Raw genomic sequence first — 6,508 nt, 5'->3', positions numbered from 1 at the left:
CCCCTCTCTTTCCCTCTCTCTAACTCTCTCCCTCTTTCTCTTTCTCTATCTCTCTCTCTCCATTTATCTCCCTCATATTAAAACTCTCTCATTCTCTTTATCTATTTCTCTCCCTCTCTCTCTCTGTCTATCTAACACTTCTCTCTCTCTATCTATTTCTCTCTCTATCTAATATTTCTCCCCCTCGCTTTAAATCTCTCTCTCTCTCTCTCTCTCTCTCTCTCTCTCTCTCTCTCTCTCTCTATTTCTATCTAACATTTCCATCTAACATTCTATCCAAACAATCATTTTCAAAATGTGCCTAACAAATCAATCATTTACAAACGTGCGTAGCAAAGCAATCATTTTCAAAATGTGCCTAACAAATCAATCATTTACAAACGTGCGTAGAAAAGCAACCATCTTCAAACGTGCTTAGCAAAGCAACCATTTCCTAATGAACGAGGTATGTTATGGATTCTCTATTTTCTCTCTGTTTTTGGATTTATTCGTGTGTGTGTGTGTGTGTGTAGTAGTAGTAGAAAACAAAACGGAAAGAGAGGGGATGTGCCTTTGTGTTTACCTCTTTTCTTGTAGCGTGGTTGAGCTTCGACTAGGTTGAGCCTCGAAAGATGATGGCGGAATACCCCCTTGCCGAAACTTGGACGAAACCCTTGTTGATGAAACTTGAGAAGCTTGGAGAAGGAGAGAGGGGGGGGGGGGGGGGGGGGGGGGGGGGGGGGGGGGGGAAGCTTGGGAGCGATGGCGGAGAGAAAGAATGTAGGGTATGCTGCAAAAACGCGGCATACTCTACATTCTTTCCTTTTTTGGCGCCAATTATTACCGCGGATATTACCGCCGGTATTACCGCGTCTATTACCACGGCCGATCATTTCAAACGGATACATGTGAATCTGAGGTTGAGGGGGGAGGGGGGGGGGGGGTACAAACCACCCCCTCTACTCTTAGCTATACATTATTTCATTTTTTAGCCTTTTGAGTTTTTTAATGAAGATTTTTAGTTTTTTATGGATATTTTATTTTGTAGTACTTTTAAATGTTTATTAATTGGATTTTTTTAATTCTCTTTTAGTAAAAAAACAAATTTAACACTAGAATGGTAACATGACACTTTTATGTCCTTGGACACTTTTGTGTCCTTTTAAGTGACCATTTTGCTTGAATTATTTGAAGAGTATGAAAATGAATTTCTAGGTGCTATATATCCACAAAGTTGCCTTATGAGCTGAAAAAAACTTAGCATTTTTTTATTTGAGTATCGATCTCACCATTAACCTTACTCTTGCACAACATTTTTGAACCTAAATTGTGTGAAAAAACGGGTCAGGTTTTTTGCTTTTTTTCAATTTTGGCAACTATACCACTCTAAACTTCATGTTTGTGAGGTTTAGATGGCTAGAGGGTACGCCTTCATAGTTCTCAACATGGTTTGATGCTCGTAGGGAGAGCTAAGTGTTAAAATTGAAAGTTATGACCAATTTACAAGAATTGCATAATCCTGTTTTTTGGCCAAAATTAGCACTTTTATGATTTTTTTGGTGGCTTTCTTGATATCCAAATTCAATTTTGATTGTGTAAGTGTAATGTATAACATAGATCTAATCTTCCTTGCGTTTTGGAGGACCTAATATGCTATATAGCATAGTATATAATGATGGTTGAGTTTTTTGATTGCTGAAGATTACGATACATTTTAGAGTAGCAAGTATAACTTTCTCAATATTGCTAGTTTCTTAGGCCAATTGTGTTTATTTTGTAGGTAGTGACCATATCTAATCATATACTACAAACTTGGCTAGATATAGAGTAGTTTCTATGGGTTTCTAGAGGTCATAAAGCTAAACCCAGTTTTTTCATGTTTTTTGTATTTAGCACTTTATCATTGCCCCCAAGGTTCGAATTCTAAGAGATCCATTATCCTTTTGACATGCTCCATGGATCTTTTTGAATCCATAGGCCCAAAGGGAACTAAGAAAATATTTATATAGTATCTCTATTGAGCGTGACTATAGAAACTTTGATGATAGGTCCGCAGAATGGCAAAAATGCAACTTTTTTGTACCTTTTTTTTTTGGCCCAAAAAAAAATTAGTGAGGTAAAAGCAACCATATGTTTTGGTCACCAACCCATTGAAGCTAACGGGGCATTTTATCTCATGTCCTACAAAAATCTCCACTCTTATTTATATGCAATCAACCGTAAGAAATTGCTGTTTTGGGCAAAATGCACTAGTCCATCAACTTTGGAGGCTTGTAGTGACCAAGGGATGAGAAAAATTACAAGTTTCTCATTTTTTCCATATGTAGTAGTTATTGAACTATAAGCTCATGAAAGGATTTTTCAAAATGAGTGGATCTACTATGGTTTTGGAATTTTTTTCCAAAACCCTGAAAGGACACTTTTATGTCTTGTTAGGTTACCATTCTAGTGTTAACACTCATTGTCATTTATTCCCTTTGACTTTAACTAATGTAATTTTTCTAATGGAAATAAGTGCTTTTCTAATTATTTATTTTTAAGGACACATGACTAAATAAACAATCTTTCGCGTGTGCAGGACATTGACTGGGATGATCGTGGTCCTCCTAGAGGCCCAGAGTGAGATTGTTGGCTTGAGGCAAAACTACCTTGTTCTTGCGCCAAGTGCAAAAGGGCAATCCCTCACTTGAGGTGCATTGCTTTGGAGCACATGGAGAACAAAGAGCTTTGGCATCCTCGGAAAATGGCTTGGAGAGATGATAGCGTGACTCACCCGTTGCTTGAGGAGGTGCCCCATTGGTCTATGTTTGGTGCTGGTACACCGGCGCGCAAGGCCGAATGGCAGAGGCAAGAGCGACTGAGAGATTTGGGTGCACCGCATGGTGATCCTCCCGTTGTCTCTACGTTGGCAGCTCGTATGGCGTCTTCGTCCCACTTTGAGGTAGATGATGAGCATATGTTTGACATGTGTGATGAGTTACTAGCTTATGAGTGCGACGTGTGCGAGGAGGATTATCAGCCCTCCACTAAACAGGCTGCCAAAACGGAGGATAAATTGATGACGAGTTCCCTAACACCTCTTTACAACAGTGCATGGTACTCAATGCTCCGAGCATCGTTGGAAGTACTGAACTTGCAAGCAAATCAGTTGGAGTAATGCAAGTGTCGATGCACTACTTCTGTAAGTATGGAATGTGGCTTTTATATACTCTCTCCCTCTCTCTTTATGGTGTCGTCTTCTAGGAATTATACTAATACGCATGTTTGTTGTAGTTTGATGGGCAAAATGTTGCCAGAAGATTACCAACTGTCTCCAGATCGTCGACGAGCTAGATCGTATGTCACTGCACTTGGAATGGAGTATGAGCGCATCCATGCATGCGTCAATGATTGCATGCTATACTGCAATGAGCATACACATGCTACCTCATGTCCCGTGTGTGAGGAGGCACGATACAAGACAGGAGTGAGCGGGTCACACCTACCCCGCAAGGTATTGAGACATTTTCCATTAATTCTTCGCATCCAACACATGTTTAAAAGCAGGTCTATGGTGGAGCTTTTTGCGTGGCACGCAAACCATCACTCAAATGATGGAATGATACGTGTCCCTTCCGATTCACCGGCATGGAGGCACATCGAAACTCAATGGCTAGAGTTTAGGTTGGACCTCGACACTTGAGGCTTGGGTTATCAAGTGATGGTGTCAACCCTTCAGCACTAAGTCTACTTCATGGAGCACTTGGCCTATGGTGATCGTCAACTACAATATGCCACCATGGGAGACAACCAAGAAGGGCAATATGCTTCTTTCCTTGCCTGTGCTAGGGAAGTAAAAAGTGTCAGATATTGACATTTACCTCGAGCCCCTTATCGAGGAGTTGGAGGAGTTATGGAGAGGAATTCATGTTGTCCATGTCTCACTTGCAAAGAGGGGGAGAGAGGCCCAAGTGAGGGGAATCCTTATGTGGACTATGCACGACTATCTTGCGCTTGGAGAGATTTCTAGTAACCCCCTTTCCTCTATCTCTCTTTCCCTCTGTCCCTTTAGCTCACTGTTTAGGTATGTCCTCCACCAAAAGGTATGTCAAGGTATTCCATATTTTTAAGGCTTCCATATTGGAAGGACTTAAAAATACAACACCTCTTGGATCCCATGCACATATTCAAGAATGTAGTCCAAACACTATGGGACCACATTATTGGCAAGAAGGACTCTTGGGGTGCGAGGGAGGATTTGAGGCTTTTAAAACGTCTCCCCGCCTCTGCTACTCCACGGCGTGCCCCAAATGGAAAGATTGAACTTCCTAAAGCACCATGGATGCTACCAAAAGAAGAATTAGACAAGGTGAAGGGTACCATTGCCTCTATTGGCACACCAACAAGATACATGAGGTCGCTAAAGGGAGCTTTCAGAAAAGCGAAGAAGGGTTGTATGGGTTGAAGTCCCATGATTGGCACAAGATGCTTCAGGTAATCTTCATACTCCCTATTCTATCTATAGTTTGTGTGTATGACTATCACTCACTTTCGCTTTCCCTGATTTACATTGTAGTTCATTCTTCCGGTGAGTATGTGTATATGACGGGACAAGAAAGTCAGGGACGCTATTTTCAAACTAGGAGAGCTAGTAAGGTACACCACAAGACTCCACCCAACTACACCTTTTTTATGTACACAATAATTTCAACTAGCACTTAGTGTATCCTTGTGTGTTTTCTTGCAGATTTGTGAGCTCCAAGGAAATCGAAATAGATGCTATCCCTGTTGCTCAAACACTTGCAACAGAAACTGTGTGTGCCATTAAAGATGCATTTCCCCGATCGTTCCTTCTTAGTCAAATTCACCTCTTGGTTCATGTGGTGGAGGAGATAACTATATGTGGAGTAGTGCACGTACGATGGATGTTCTTCTTAGAGAGGTTTTTAAAGACACTTAGAGATTTTGTGCGGCTACGGTCTCAACCAGAGGCATGTATGGCTATTGGACGGGAAAGACTCACACACCCATGAAGTGCATGCAAACACTACCTAGATCAACATAATGTCAATCGAGGACACAGATGACACGATAGGCACACAGAGGAAATCTCTTAAGCTTGTCAGGCTGAGACCATCCTACACATACAACACTCAGGAAGGCCAACTAAACCACAATAAAGAACCTCACTGCTCTCAACTACACCACCTAGCCACATACACACATACGGAAGGTAACTCACCTAATCATGCCAGATTCGTACGAAACTTAAGGAAGACCATCCCCTCACTAGGATACACCTGTCCCTAACCTTCTACACTCAAAACCCTCACTCTAAACCCGTCTGCAGAAAATGCGTAGGATGACAGAGCTGAATTTCGAAAGTGCCCAAAACTGAAATTTATGAGTACCTATGCGTAGCTTATGTCGCCACGATTCTATAGACTACTAGCACGTAGAAAACAGACATCGTTTGATACACTTACGGCCACAAATAGCTCGTAGATGTGTCGGCGTGTGCGCTTCGTCTCGCGTGGAATGCTTGGCGTTGTCGCATAGCTCTCCTCGAGCCTACCGCAATGGTGCAGTCGGATCTCCAATGTGTTGAGCGAGCCGGGCATAGTGGGAGGATGAAGCTCACACTCACTCTCTTTCTCTCTCACACACAGTAGATGGCAGCGCTAAGTTTGATTATGATTAAAAGTCTTTTTTTACAAAATGACCTAGGTACCTTATATACTAAGGCTACCTTAGGTTTAACCAAAATTGGGGTTGAAAGGGTCAAATGGCTTTGTATTTACAATCTGGAAGTGTCATTGCACCCCGGCTTCTGAAACTAGAATAACTACTCATTTCAAATGACGTTTATAGCCATAATCCGCAGCATTTCATAACTCGCAAAAGATAAGACTTTGGTATGAAACTTGAGTTATGTTGTGTTGTTGACCCAGCGATCAACATTCCCCCCTTCCGCGTTCATGTCGTCCCTGACATGACCTGATTGTCGATGGCGATGTGGTCTTTGCTGTCGTTTTGTTGTTGGAAAGAAAGTATAGACTATAGCCTTTGCAGTAGCTTGTCTTGTTCGTCCAATCCGATGTACATAGTCTTCACATGATTCAAGAAAATCATAATTGATGACGAACTTTATATCTTTCACATCCACGCTCCGAGCTGCAGCATCTATTTCTGTCATTATAGGTCTACTGCCAGATCTAAATTCAAAAAGAACCCAATGTCGTTTAACTTGACTCTTATCATCATGGATAAAGAAAGCTCCATCCATCACTTGCTCCAGCAAATCTGTCAATTCGAAGTATTTGTGATTTTCAGAAACAACTTCTACAATCTGTAGAATTGAGTGATTGGCTTTCTGATCTTGTGAGCCAATGACAACTTTGTAAGGATTTTGTAGAAATTGTATGGCTAAACCCTTAACTTCTTTAGGCCAAGTTGCACTCCAATGCAAAGTCTGTCTGTCAGGTCGAATCCAGGACTTAATTATTCCAATTTTAGGTTCAAAACCCTACCGAGCATTCAATGCGCATTA

This window comes from Adiantum capillus-veneris, chromosome 23 (genome assembly GCF_014529385.1).
Source record: "Adiantum capillus-veneris isolate H3 chromosome 23, ASM1452938v2, whole genome shotgun sequence".
Lineage (NCBI taxonomy): Eukaryota > Viridiplantae > Streptophyta > Polypodiopsida > Polypodiales > Pteridaceae > Adiantum > Adiantum capillus-veneris.
The sequence above is the reverse complement of the archived record's forward strand: the minus strand, read 5'-3'. Positions refer to the sequence as shown.